The 15,501-nt window shown below is 45.6% G+C and overlaps 1 protein-coding gene across 4 annotated transcripts in view; it reads left to right on the forward strand.

Moving 5' to 3' along the window:
* otud7a (OTU deubiquitinase 7A) overlaps positions 1 to 15,501 on the forward strand; it is a 307,458-nt gene that overhangs the window by 84,087 nt on the left and 207,870 nt on the right. The gene's annotated exons all lie outside the window — the stretch shown is intronic.

Here is a 15,501-nt window from a genome sequence, read left to right on the forward strand (position 1 = left end):
GAACTGCAAGGAGGAAGGCCATCAGACCAAGGACAGAGGTTCTTCATCCGCAAAGGGGTTCAGAGGGCGAGGGAGAGACAGAGGGAAATGTCCCGACTCCAGAAAAGTATGCAAAATCTGCTCCGGCTGCAGTCGATGGGGGTCGAGGTCAAGGAGGACCTCGAAGAGGTGAAGAGCCAGCAGGCCTCGCTGTTTGCCACGGAGGCCTCCAAGATCATCTTCCGGTCCAGAGTCCGCTCCATTGAGCAGGATGAGACGTGCTCGCGTTACTTCTTCCAAAAGGTACACAGAGAGAGCTCCGTTATCAGCAGCCTGAAGGAAGAGGATGGCTCGGTAACGTCTTCGCAGTCCGACACACTAAGGATCAGCAAATCCTTTTATGCTGGGCTGTAGGACGCGAAGCCCACAGACAGCGGAGCCTCCCAGTCCTTCTTGTCATCTGTCACAGAGGTCTTAGATGACAGCACGAAGGAGAGACTGGACAAGCCGCTAACTCTGGACGAGCTGACAAAGGCCGTCGAGTCTTTCGAGACGAGTAAAACTCCCGGAAGCGATGGCTTACCGGTTGAGTTGTATTCGGCCCTATGGGACTGGGTCGGCTTGGTCCTGCTGGAAGTATACGAGAGTATGCTCCTGGCCGGCAGCATGTCAGAATCCACGAGGAAAGGCATCATCACCCTCATCTACAAGCAGAAGGGGGAGAGGGCAGAAATTGGCGGCCCATCTCACTATTTAATGTTGACTACAAGATTCTGCCCAAAGTCATAGCCAGTCGAGTCAAGTCTGCTCTGGAGTTGGTGATCCACCCTGATCAGACCTGTACTGTACCCGGCAGGAAGATCTCCGATAGTCTCGCGCTACTCAGGGATACGATCGCCTACATACGGGACAGGAGGGTGGACACCTGCCTCATCAGCCTGGACCAGGAGAAGGCTTTTGACAGGATATCGCACACCTACATGTTGGACGTGCTTTCCAAAATGGGGTTTGGGGATGGAATCTGCAATTGGATCAAACTGCTCTACACAAACATCAGTAGCGCAGTCTCAATCAATGGGTGGGAATCGGAAAGTTTCACGATCCAATCTGGAGTCAGACAGGGCTGTCCTCTTTCCCCGGTCTTGTTTGTTTGCTGTATTGAACCGTTTGCTGAGTCTATTAGGAAGGATGCGAGCATCAGAGGGGTGACAATCCCAGGCAGTGAAGGCACTCAGGTAAAAACCTCCCTGTACATGGATGACGTCGCCGTCTTCTGCTCTGATCCGCTGTCTGTACGCAGACTGATGAGCATCTGCGACCAGTTTGAACTGGCCTCGGGAGCCAAAGTTAACCACGGCAAGAGTGAGGCCATGTTCTTTGGGAACTGGGCTGACCGATCCTTTGTCCCCTTCACCGTCAGATCAGACTACCTGAAGGTGCTGGGGATATGGTTCGGAAGGGTCGGGGTGTGCACCAAAACATGGAGGGAGCGAGTAGCCAGGGTTCAACACAAGCTGAGCATGTGGGAGCAGTGATCGGCCTGGTCACATTGCCGCGGAACGCTCCATCCAGTTGGACTGTGCCATACCACCTATCCTTCGTGGAGCAGTTTCTGCGGAAAATCACCTTTGACCACCGATCCATCAGGCAGTGGTCTGCACGGAACGTCCTCAAGGCCCTATGGGAAAAGGAGATGGTGGATCCTGTTGGATGGTTCCCTGAGCAGACCGTCAAAGTCATTTGGCGGAATGCCTCACCACCAGAACTTTCAAACAAGCACCAAGATGTAGCTTGGCTGGTGGTGAGAAGAGCCCTCCCCTCAGATCCTTCCTGCACGCCCGAAGTCTCACCCTCTCCGCACAATGCCCCCGCGGTGGCTGTGGTGGGGAAGAGACAGTTGCCCACCTCCTTCTGGAATGTGTCTTTGCATAGCAGGTTTGGAAAGAGATGCATTGGTTCTTGTCGAGGTTCATCCCAAGCAGCTCTGTAACACAGGAGTCTGAGCTCTATGGGCTGTTCCCCGGGACGCACACCGAGATAAACATCAACTGCTGCTGGAGGACCATCAATTCGGTGAAAGACTCCCTTTGGTCTGCCCAAAACGTGCTGGTCTTCCAGCGCAAAGCGTTATCCACGACTGAATGTTGCAGACTGGCACATTCCAAGGTCGAGGACTATGTGCTGAGGGATGCACTAAAGCTTGGGGCAGCCGCAGCAAAGACTCAATGGGGAAAGACCACTGTGTAAGGTCCCCCCACCAAGCTGAACTGAGGGGCTGGTTCCATGGGAAACCCCTCGAACTGTATCGGGAAAATTTTTGTTTGTTGTAAAATGTAAATATGTATATGGCATGACAATTGAAATGGAAAGGTTGTGAGGCAACCCATGATTGTGTTGAAGGAAACTGATCACCTTTGCACTGTTTGTATTTTTTGACTTGCTGCTGTTTGAAACTACATTACTTGGTAATATATTTTTTTACAGATTTTTATGAATAAAGTATATTTTGGAAATAAAGAAAAAGGAGTGGGCAGTCTTTCACATTTCATTCTGTTATCTTGACTTTGCAAGGCTGACTCTGTAAAGTAATAGATTCAACATGCATCAGTATAATTTATTCGTGTAAATTTTCAGTTCGTTGACTATAGTTATATTATTTCCCTTTTAAACCGAGTAGTTTTGCCTCAAACCATTGCATTTTTACTTAGATAGCTTAAAAAAAACATTATTGAAGTGCTGTGGAGGTCTTGACTGTAACTTACTTGCCACATGTTGGATGTACAAATGTTTGCATCCTGAGCAAATGCAAAATTACTTACCTTTTTTTAAATTCTTCTCTTCAATTTGAACCCTGCACCTTTCTCCTGGAGCCACTGACACTGAGATCTGGTGCTGTGAATACTGATACTCACTCCTCTGGTACTTTGCCGAAATGTATTCTGGATTTGTGAGCCTGCATAGTAAATGTTGGGTTATTCAGCCAATGTGAGGACAGCACAGTTGAGCCTGATTCTAAAATTGCCAACATTGGTCACTGCACAAGAATAAGGAGTGTGAATTTTTGAAGAATTCCACTCCTCTGCACCTTCCACCTCCTATCATTATGACAGAAAAGCTGAAGGCAATGGCTGGGATCAGCAAACTCAACACAGACTGAAAATTGAACCTAAGATGTCTGATCTATATGGTTGTGTTCTGCACCTTTGCTTACTGGCAGTTGAGGGAGCTCAAGTTAGAATTGTCACCTCAGCACATTTAGTAGATAACTTGCAAAATCCTAGGTTTTAGTGAGAGAGTGTAACTCAGCAAAAAGTGATGTACGGTGTCTTTCATGCTGTAATGAAGGCAGGAGGGAAAATTCTTCAAAAATGCCCATTCCTTACTGTTGTGCAGTGACCCCTATTGGCAAAGTTCTACTGATGGATGCTGGGCAAGAACATCGCTGTGAACAGGCTGTGGAAATATCTTCAGGTGAAATCCTGAACCAGATTTTTACCAGTTAGTCTTGATAGTTTCCTTGAAATGCATCCGTATATTTTAATATGCACAAGATTATACTCCGATAAACACTATTTCATACTACTTCACAGTTCTCCTGCAGATTTTGGCAGCAGTGCCAGAGGTGCCAAGACCCATTCAAAGAACTAATTTTCCAACACTGCTTCAGATGCAGGAGAATTGAAGCAGGAATGTAACAAGCTACCTTTGTTTTTATGGGCATGACAAGCTGAATTGTGAGCCTGCCTACAGAGGCCTGCAATGTGATTTCCTGCTTGCTGACTTTCTCGACTTCCCCAGATACTTGGTGTTGAATCTAGCCCACAGTGTAAATAGAGTGGATTCCACAGTGTTGGCAGTCAAGAATATCAAAAGCTGCTTCAGATAGAATCACCCTTATAAATATGAAAGAAGCCTCTGTAATATAAAATGGAGACAGTTTTATATTGTCACCCATCACTGTTTAAGTCTTCAAACCAAATAACTGAGGAACCCACACAAGTAGAGTTTCTGCTGGCCCAATGTGAAGTACAGACCCTCTCTCTATACAGGGTACCTGCCCCATTTATCTAATCCAGACAGTTTATGCACAATTTGGCAACAATCTAGTCCTAGGGATTCAAATGTGCTCAGGGACACGGCTGGAATTTTATCAACTCAAATGTTATCAAATGATGCAGCTTCCCAGCACAGAACAGTGGTAAGCTGCCTGCTGCTTCCCCAGATAGGATAACCCTGCTTATTGGGACACAGGTTGTCTAAAGCTGAAACAAGAAGAATAATCGACCGATTGGCATACCCTCCCAGAAATCATTAATGAGACAGTTGGGCGGTCTATTGGAGGACTGTGCATCTGGCTCACAGATTGGATTACTGAGTCCACACAGATGATTTACTGTTGCATCCTTCCATTGTTGGGCATTTCATATTGGGGCTAACTTGATACCAGAGATCCCAATTACTCCTCACCCCAATCAAGATGGTCACAAGTTGGTCATTTGGTATGAATGTTTGTTTCAAACGTTAGCCTTTCCCGAGGGAGACAGCAGGTACCAAGAGCTCCTTTATAATTAGTATAGTGAGCATCAGAACTCAGCATATAATGGATGAGTATAGTCATGCACCATAGAGACACAGAGAATCATCGAGTTATACAGCACACAAACAGGCCCTTTAGCCCATCGTGTCTGTGCCGGCCATCGAGCACCTATCTATTCTAATCCCATTTTCCAGCACTTGGCCCGTAGCCTTGTATGCTACGGTATTTCAAGTGCACAACTGAATACTTCTTAAATGTTGTGAGAGTTCCTGCCTCTACCACCCCTTCAGGCAGTGTGTTCCAGATTCCAACCACCCCCTGGGTGAAAAATGTTTTCCTCAAATCCCCTCTAAACCTCCTGTCCCTTACCTTAGTTCTGTGGCCCCTGGTTATTGATCTCACCGCTAAGCGAAAAAGTTTCTTCCTATCTATCCTATAAATGCCCCTCATAATTTTGTATACCTCAATCAGGTCACCCCTCAGCCTTCTCTGTTCTAAGGAAAACAACCCTAGGCTATCCAGGCTCTCTTCATAGCTGAAATGCTCCAGCCCAGGCAACATGCCAGTGAATCTCCTCTGGACCCTCTCAAGTACAATCACATCCTTCCTATAGTGTGGCAACCAGAACTGTACACAGTACTCCAGCTGTGGCCTAACTAGCATTTTATACAGCTCCATCATAACCTCCCTGCTCTTATGTTCTATGCCTCGGCTAATAAAGGCAAGTATCCCATATGCTTTCCTAACCACCTTTATCTACCTGTGCTGCTGCCTTCAGTGATCTATGGACAAGTACACCAAGGTCCCTCTGACCTTCTGTACTTCCTAGGGTCCTACCATCCACTGTATATTCCCTTGCCTTGTTGGTCCTCCCAAAATGCATCACCTCACACTTTTCAGGATTAAATTCCATTTGCCACTGCGGTGCCCATTTTACCTGCCCATCGATATCGTCCTGTAATCGAAGGCTTTCCTCCTCACTATTTACGACACCATCAATTTTCGTGTCATCTGCGAACTTACTGATCATACCTCCTGTATTCACATCTAAATCATTAATGTACACTACAAACAGCAAGGGTCCCAGCACCGATCCCTGCGGTACACCACTGGTCACAGGCTTCCACTCGCAAAAACAACCCTCGACCATCACCCTCTGCCTCCTGTCACTAAGCTAACTTTGGATCCAATTTGCCAAATTGCCCTGGATCCCATGGGCTCTTACCACCTTAACCAATCTCCCATGCGGGACCTTATCAAAAGCCTTACTGAAGTCCACGTAGACTACATCAACTGCCTTACTCTTATCTACACATCTAGTCACCTCCTCGAAAAATTCAATCAAGTTTGTTAGACACGATCTCCCCCTGACAAAGCCATGCTGACTATCCTTGATTAATCCCTGCCTCTCCAAGTGGAGATTAATCGTGTCCCTCAGAAGTTTTTCCAATAGTTTCCCTACCACTGCTGTTAGACTCACTGGCCTGTAATTACCTGGTTTATCCCTACTCTCCTTCTTGAATAATGGTACCGTATTCGCTGTCCTCCAGTCCTCTGGTACCTCTCCTGTGGTCAGAGAGGATTTGAAAATTTGTGTCAGAGCCCCCCGCTATCTCTTCCTTTGCCTCACATAACAGCCTGGGATACATCTCATCTGAGCTGGGGACTTATCCACTTTTAAGCCCACTAAAACAGCTATTACTTCCTCCCTGTCTATGCTAATTTGTTCAAGTATATCACAATCCCCATCCCTGATCTTTACACCTACATCGTCCTTCTCCATAGTGAACACAGATGAAAAGTAATTATTTAAAACGTCACCTTTGTCCTCCGGCTCCACACACAGACTGCCACTCTGGGCCATGCTCTTTCCCTGGTTATCCTCTTGCCCTTAATATACTTATAAAATGCCTTTAGATTTTCCTTTATCTTGCCCGCCAGTATTTTTTCATGCCCCCTCTTCGCTTTCCTAATGCACTTTTTAAAGTACCTCCCTACACTTTCTATACTCCTCTCGGGCCTCCGCTGTTTTCAGCGCTTTGAATTTGCCATAAGCCACCTTTTTTTTTTCCTTGTCCAATCCTCTATATCCCTTGACATCCAAGGTTCCCTGGACCTTTTGGTCCTACCCTTCACCTTTATAGGAACATGTTGGCCCTGAACTCTCACTATTTCTTTTTTCATTGACTCCCACTGGTTTGATGTAGACTTTCCTACCAGTAGCTGCTCCCAGTCCACTTTGCCCAGATCCTGTTCTATCATATTGAAATCAGCCTTCCCGCAATTCTCCCAAGTCAGGAGTGTGATGGAATACTCTCCACTTGCCTGGATGGGTGCAGCTCCAATAACACTTATGAAGCTCAACACCAACCAGGACAAAGCAGCCCACTTGATTGGCACCCCATCTACAAACATTCACTCCCTCCACCACTGACACACAGTGGCAGCAGTGTGTACCATCTACAAGATGCACTGCAGCAACGCACCAAGACTCCTTCAACAGCACCTTCCAAACCCGCGACCTCTACCAACTAGAAGGACAAGGGCAGCAGATGCATGGGAACACCACCACCTGCAGGTTTCCCTCCAAGTCACACACCATCCTGACTTGGAACTATATCGCCGTTCATTCACAGTCGCCGGGTCAAAATCCTGGAACTCCCTTCCTAACAGCACTGTGGATGTACCTACCCCACATAGACTTCAGCGGTTCAAGAAGGCAGCTCACCACCACCTTCTCAAGAGTAATTAGGGATGGGCAATAAATGCTGGCCTAGCCAGCGACGTCCACATCCCATGAATGAATTAAAAACAAAAGTACCTTTATTTCCGGTCCATCCTTGTCCTTTTCCATAACTACCTTAAATCTTAGAGTTATGGTCACGATCTCTGAAATGCTTCCCCACTGACACTTCTACCACTTGTCTGGCTTCATTCCCCGGGATTAGGTCCAATACCGCCTCTTCTGTTGCAGGGCTTTCTACGTGCTGGCTCAGAAAGCTCTCCTGTATGTACTTTAAGAATTCCGCCCCCTTTAAGCCTTTTGAACCAAGACTATCGCAGTTGATATTGGGGAAGTTGAAATCTCCTACTATCATTACCCTATTATTTTTTACACCTCTCTGAGATTTGCCTACGTATCTGCTCCTCTGTCTCTCCCTGACAATTTGGAGGCCTGTAGTACACTCCCAGCAAAATGATTGCCCCCTTTTTGTTCTTAATTTCTACACATATGGCCTCATTTGAGGAACCTTCTAAGATATCATCCCTCCTTACTGCAGTAATTGACTCCTTGATAAACAGTGCAATGCCACCTCCTTTTACACCCTCCCCTGTCACGCCTAAAGATTCTATACCCTGGAATATTGAGCTGCCAGCCCTGCCCTTCCCTTAACCATTTCTCTGTGATAGCAATAATATCATATTCCCTTGTGTTAATAAACGCCCTCAATTCATCTGCCTTTCTAGTTAGACTCCTTGCGTTAAAATAGATGTAAACCAACCTTGCAATATTCACTTGTGCCTTAACAGGTCTATATTTGCTCTGCCTTCCAGACTGACTCAGTTTCTGTTCTATATTTGACTGTGCATCACCCCCTACTGTACCTTCACTCTGTATCCCATCCCCCTGCCAAATTAGTTTAAACTCCCTTCACCCCCCAACAGCAAACTTCCCAGCAAGGATGTTGGTCCGGTTCCGGTGCAACCCGCTCAACTTGCACAGGTCCCACCTTCGCCAGAAACAGACCCAGTGATCTAAATCCTCCCTCCTGCACCATCTCTTCAGCCACGCATTTATCTGCTGTATCCTCCTATTCCTATACTCACTAACACATGGCACTGGGAGTAATCCAGAGATTACAACCTTTTGAGGTCCTGCTTTTTAATCTGCTACCTCGCTCCCTAAAATCTTGTTGCAGGACCTCATCCCTCTTTCTACATATCTTGTTGGCACCAATGTATACTACGACCTCTGACTGTTCACCCTCCCCTTTCAGAATGTCCTGCAGCTGCTCCGTGACATCCTTGACCCTGGCACCAGGGAGGCAACATCCCATCCTGGAGTCACCTTTGCGGCCGCAGAAACACCTGTTTGTTCCCCTTACGATTGAATCCCCTATCACTGTAGCCCTGCCACTCTTCTTCCTCCCTTCCTCTGCAGCAGAGCCACCCATGATGCCATGAACTTGGCTCTTGCTGCTTTCCCCTGAGCCAACACCCCCAACAGTATCCAAAGCGCTATATCTTTTTGAGAGGGGGATGGCCACAGGAAACTCCTGCACTACCTGCCTTCCTCTACTCTGCCCTGTGGTCACCCATTCCCTTCCTGCCTTTGCAGCGTTTGCCTACGGTGTGATGACCTTGCTAAACGTGCTCTCCACGACGATCTCAGCATCACGGATGCTCCACAGTGAATCCACCCTCAGCTCCAGCTCCGTAATGCCGGTAGCCAGTAGCTGCAGATGGATGCACTTCCTGCACACATGGTCATCAGGGACACTGGAAGCGTCACTGATTTTCCACATAGCGCAGGAGGAGCATATCATGGGTGCGAGCTCTCCTGCCATGACTTGCCTTTAGATTACTTATTTACTCCCTTTAATTAAAAAATACTAATTATGCTAGGGGCCTTGTTCTACTCCAAACACTACCCACTACAATCTCAAGTCCCTAATAAATTACACTAATTAAAAAAAAAACACACTTTAGTAGTACTAATCTCATCACTTATACGGTAGGTTTTAGGGTATTTTTAAAAAAAAAACTTTCCTCTTATTTTGTTAAGCTATTTACAGGCACTAACAGCTGTTACTTACCCAACCAATCACCTTGCAGCTTTCCTGTGATGTCACTGACTTTTTTTTCATTTCTCAAAATTCCGGTGCACCCGGACTGCTCTGCGCTCCCGGAAGGTACCTGTTTAGGCCACGATCCCCGGCTCTATTTATTCCGCTCCTCTCTTGGCGTTCTCCCTTCAAGTCCGCTGCTCTCCACTCCGCTCCCGAAGATACGTGTCTAGGCCGCGATCCTCAAGTTCTGTTTATCCACTCCTCTCTCGGCGTTCTCCCCGCAGGTCCGCTGCTCTCCACTCCGCTCCCGAAGGTACGTGTCTAGGCCGCGATCCTCGGTCTCTATTTATCTGCTCCTCTCATGGCGTTCTCCCTGCAGGTCCGCTCCTCTCCACTCCACTCCCGGAAGATAAGTATTGCATTAAATAATCAAAAAGCAAAAGAAAACCTGCAAAATCTGGAAATCTGAAGCAAAAATAATGCTGGAAATACGAAGCAGGTCAGTCAGCATTGTGGAGAGATCAAAGGAGTGAACATTTCAGGTCCTCACCCAAAATGTAGACTTGTCTGTTCTCTCTGCAGATGCTGACTGACCTGTTACGTGTTTTCAGCATTTTCTGTTTCTATTTTATACAAGTTGGAGAAGGATGTTGAGGGAGAAGGAGTACATTTGAGAGGGGATGCAATAAATTTTAAAGGGCTGCGTTAAAATCCCAGAGTTTATGCCCTCCTATCCTCCTTTAATCTCTCTCTCTACATGAAGTCTCCTACTTATTCTCAGCCACCCCCTTGACCTTGCCATCTCACGTGGCCTCGCAACTTGCATTGTGCCAGTCACAGAGAAGGTCATCTCTGATCACCTCTCTTATATTGCTCTCCAATGTCCACTTCGTTCTCTGTCTGTCCCTGGAAAAAAACTCCAAGTTGTACACATCTGCACTTCCAAATTCCTAACTATCTAGCCTTTGGCCCACCATTCACCATGACAATCCTGTTGCACTAATCTGCTCAATCACACCCTCATCTCCACCTTTACTGCCCTAGTCCCCATTAAACCGTTACTCTCAAGTTGGTCATTCCACCGGTACAGCCCTCATCTCCACTCCCTTAAGGGTGTAGACTGGGTGGGACTGCACTCATCTGTTTACAATTTTATCTATCCAATTGTAGAATCACGTGCCATGGCTTCTCTTCCAACTCCCACAGTTACCTCTGGTGTACCCCAAGACCCTATCCGTGGCCTCCTCCTATTTTTCATCTACACGCTGCCCCTCATGTTAGCAAGGCCATAAAGAAGACAAAGCATTCGGCTTTATTTTTAGAGGTATAGAATTGAAAAGTAGGGAGGTTATGCTAAACTGTATTGAACCTTAGACCGCATTTAGAGTACTGCCTGCAGTTCTGGTCACCAGATTGTGAAAAAGATATAGAAGAACGGGAGAGGGTGCAAAGAACATTTATAAGAATTACACCAGAAATGCATGGGTATTCCTATCAGGAAAGGATGAACAGGCTGGATCTCTTCTATTGAAAAAAGAAGGCTGAAGGGTGACCAAATAGAAGGCTTTAAAATTATGAAAGGTTTTGATAGAGTGGATACAGAGAGAATGTTTCCACTTGTGGGGAAGAGCATAACTAGAGGTCATCAATATAAGATGGTCAATAGAAAGTCCAATACGGAATTCAGAAGAAACTTCTTTACCCACAGAGTAGTGAGAATGTAGAACTCACTACTACAAGGAATGGTTGAAGCTCATAGTATAAATGCACTAGCTAGACAAGCATATGAAGGAGAAGGGAATAGAGGGTTACGATGATAAATTAGATGAGGAAAGACAGGAGGAGGCTCGAGAGGAGCATAAAAGCCAGCATGGACTGATTCTACTGAATGGCCTGTTCCTGTGCTGTATATCCTAATGTAATGTATTCCTTCAGCCGAAAACACATCATCAGTTTCCACATATAGGCTGACGACACCCAGTTCCACTCACCACCACCCCCTCAACCCCTCCATTGTCTCTAACTTATCAGACTGCTTGTCCAACATCCGGAAATTTCCTCCAACTAAATATTGCGAAGACTGAAGCTGTTGTCTTCAGTCCCCACTGCAAACTCCGTTCCCTAGCTACCAACTCCATCACTCTAATTTTGAATATACTATAGATCCCCAAACAGTCAGAGGGAGATAGAAGAGCAAATATGTAGGCAAATCTCTGAGAAGTGCAAAAACAATAGGGCAGTAACAGTGGGGGATTTCAACTACCTTAATATTAACTGGGATAGAGTTAGTGTGAAAGGTACAGAGGGAGCAGAATTCTTAAACTGCATTCAGGAGAACCTTTTTTTTTGTAACCAACACATAGCAAAGCCCAAAGAGAGGGGATGGTTCTGGACTTAGCTTTATGGAATGAAGCTGGGCAGGTGGAAAGGGTATCAGTTGGGTAGCATTTTGATGGAAGTGATCATAATTCCGTTACATTTAGGGTAGTTATGGAAAAGGACAAAGATGGACCAGTACTAAGCTGATATGTGATTTAACTGATGTGGACTGGAAACTGCTACAAGAAGGTGAATCATTGCCAGATCAGTGGGAGGCATTCAAAGAACCCTAGCTAGGGTTCAGAGCAAGTATGTTCCCTTAAAGAAAAAAGGAGGGGCTAACAAGTCCAGAGCCCCCTGATGTCAGGGGCTTAAAGAAGGTTTAAAAAAAAGGGAAGCTTATGGCAGATACTGAGGGCTCAATACTGCAGGACACCTAGAGGAGTGTAAAAAATGTAGCTGTGAAATTAAAAAGGAAATTAGCAAAGCAAAGAGAGGCCTTGAAAAGCTTTGACAAGTAAAATCAAGAAAAGCCCAAAGATTTTTTAAAAATAAATAATGAGCAAGAGGATAACTAAAGAAAAGATAGAGCCTATTAGGGACCATAAGGTTAACCTCTTTATGGAGGTGAAGGACCTTTTTTATGGGTCTTGGTGAATACTTTGCATCTGTTTTCACAAAAGGAAGGGACGATACAGAGATTGCAAGGAGGAGGAGTGTGAAATAGTAGATGAAGTTAACATAATGAAAGAGGAAGTATTAAGGGGTTTAACATCTTTGAAAGTGTAGAAATCCCCAGGTCCGGTCAAAATATATTCTAGGCTTTTAAGGGAAGCAAGAGAAGAAATAGTGGAGGCTCTGACCATCATTTTCCAATCCTCTCTGGCTACAGGTGTGGTGCCAAAGGACTGTAGGATAGCTAACGCTATACCATTGCTTAAAAAGGGCGAAAGGGATAGACCAAGTAATTACAGGTCAGTCAGCCTTATCTTGGTGGTGGGAAAATTATTGGAAAAAGTTCTGAGGGACAGGATAAATCTTCATTTAGAAAAACCACGGATTAATGAAAGACAGCACTGGTTTGTTCAGGGAAGGATGTGGCTGTCTGACATGATGGAATTTTTTGAGGTGGTAACAGGGAGGGTGGATAAGGGTAGTGCATTGGATATAGTCTATATGGATATTAGCAAGGCTTTTGATAACGTCCCACATGGCAGACTGGTCATGAATGTAAAAGCCCATGGGATCTATGGCATAGTGACAAGTTGAATCTAAAAGTGGCTCAGAGGCAGGAAGCAAACGGTAATGTGGATGGGTGTTTTAGTGACTGGAAGGCCGTTTCCAGTGGAGTTCCGCAGGGCTCAGTACTAAGTCCCTTGCTTTTTGTGGTTTACATCGATGATTTGGACTTGAGTGTAGTGGGTATGATTGAGAAGTTTGTAGGTGATACAAAAATTCACCATGTGGTTAATAATGAAGAAGAAAGCTGTAGACTGCAGGAAGATATCAATGGACTAGTCAGGTGAGCGGAATGGGGGCAAATGAAGTTCAATGCAGAGAAGTGTGAGGTGATGCATATGGGGGAGACTAACAAAGCAAGGGAAAACACAATAAATGATAAGATACTGAGAAATGTAGAGGAGCAGAGGGACCTTGGGGTGCATGTCCACAGATCCCTGAAGCTGGCTTTTTTATTCTTTCACAGGATGTTGGCATCACTGGCAAGGCCAGCATTTGTTGCCCATCCCTAATTGCCCTTGACCACTGAGTAGCTTGCTAGGCCATTTCAGAGGGCATTTAAGAGTCAACCACATTGCTCTGGGTCTGGGTTCACATGTAAGCCAGTCCAGGTAAGGACAGCAGATTTCTTTCCCTAAAAGACATTAGTGAACCAGATGGGTTTTTACGACGATCGATAGTTTCATGGCACCATTACTGAGACTAGCTTTTAATTCCAGACTTTATATTAATTACCTGACTTTAAATTCCACTAGCTGTTATGGTGAAATTTGAACCCCTGTCTCAAGTACATTAGCCTGGACCTCTGGATTACTCTGGGCCTCTGGTTCCGATGAAGGGTCACTGACCCGAAACATTAACTCTGCTTCTCTTTTCACAGATGCTGCCAGACCTGCTGAGTGGTTCCAGCATTTCTTGTTTTTATTTCAGATTTCCAGCATCCGCAGTATTTTGCTTTTATCCTCTGGATTACTAGTTCAGTGACATGACATATGGGATACTTGCCTTTATTAGCTGAGGCATAGAATATAAGAGCTGGGAGGCTATGTTGGGACTATATAAAACACTAGTTAGAGTGGAGTATAATATGGGAGAATGTGAAATTGTCCATTTTGGCAGGAAGAATTAAAAAGAGGCATATTATCTAAATGGTGAGAGATTGCAGAGATCTCGGATGCAGAGGGATATGGGTGTCCCAGTGAATGAATCGCAAAATGTCATTATGCAAGTACAGCAAGTAATTGGGAAAGCTAATAGATTGTTACTGTTTATTGTGAGGGAAATTGAATACAAAAGTAGGGAGGTTATGCTTCAGCGAAACAGGGCATTGGTGACACCACATCTGGAGTACTGTGTACAGTACTGGTCTCCTTATTTAAGGAAAGATGTAAATGCGTTGGAAGCAGTGCAGAGAAGGTTTACGAGACCGCTACCTGGAATGGGCGGGTTGTCTTATGAGGAAAGGTTGGACAGGCTAGGCTTGTATCCGCTGGAGTTTAGAAGAGTAAGAGGTGACTTGATTGAAGCATATAAGATCCTGAGGGGTCTTGACAGGGTGGATGTGGAAAGAATGTTTCTCCTTGTGGGAGAATCTAGAACTAGGAGTCACTGTTTAAAAATAAGGGGTCACACATTTAAGACAGAGATGAGGAGCAATTTTTTCTCTGAGGGTCGTGACTCTTTGGAATTCTCTTCCTCAAAAGGGCAGTGGGAGTAGTATTTAAATATTTTTAAGGCAGAGGTAGATAGATTCTTGACAATCAAGGGAGTGAAAGGTTATCGGGGATAGACAGGAATGTGGAGTCGAAGTTACAGTCAGATCAGCCGTGATCTTGTTGAATGGCTGAGCAGGCTCGAAGGGCCAAGTGGCCTACTCCTGCTCCTAATTCATATGTTCGTAGGCCACAGCTGGAGTACTGCATGCAATTCTGGTCATCACACGATATGAAAGATGTGATTGCACTGGAGAGGGTACTGAGCAGATTACAAGGATGTTGTCTGGTCTCAAGAATCTTAGTTATGAGGAAAGATTGGATAGGTTAGTGTTGTTTTCTTTGGAACAGTAGAGGGTGAGGGGAGACCTAATTGAAGTGTATAACATTCTGAGGGGTCTAGATAGAGTGGATAGGAAAGCCCGATTCCCCATAGTTGAGGCGTCCGTATCCAGGGGTGTAGTTAAGGGGTTTAGAGGGGATTCAAAGGGAAATTTTTTCACCCAGAGTGTGTTGGGGATCTGGAATTCATTGCCTGAAAGGTTGGTAGAGGCAGAAACCTTCATAACATTTAAAACGTACTTGGATATGCACTTGAAGCGCCCTATCCTGCACGGCTACGGACCAAGAGCTGGAAAGACGGGTTAGGCTGGATGGCTACTTGTCGACTGGTTTGGACAGGATGGGCCGAATGGCAAGAGTAGGCCATTCGGCCCTTCGAGCCTGCTGCGCCATTCATTATGATCATGGCTGATCATCCAACTCAGTAACCTGTTCCCGCTTTTGCACCATACCCTTTGATCCCTTTAGACCCAAGAGCTTATATCTAACTCCTTGAAAACATACAATGTTTTGGCCTCAACTGCTTTCTGTGGGAGCGAATTCCACAGGCTCACCACTCTCTGGGTGAAGAAATTTCTCCTCA

Source organism: Heterodontus francisci, chromosome 35 (assembly GCF_036365525.1).
Source record: "Heterodontus francisci isolate sHetFra1 chromosome 35, sHetFra1.hap1, whole genome shotgun sequence".
Taxonomy (NCBI): domain Eukaryota; kingdom Metazoa; phylum Chordata; class Chondrichthyes; order Heterodontiformes; family Heterodontidae; genus Heterodontus; species Heterodontus francisci.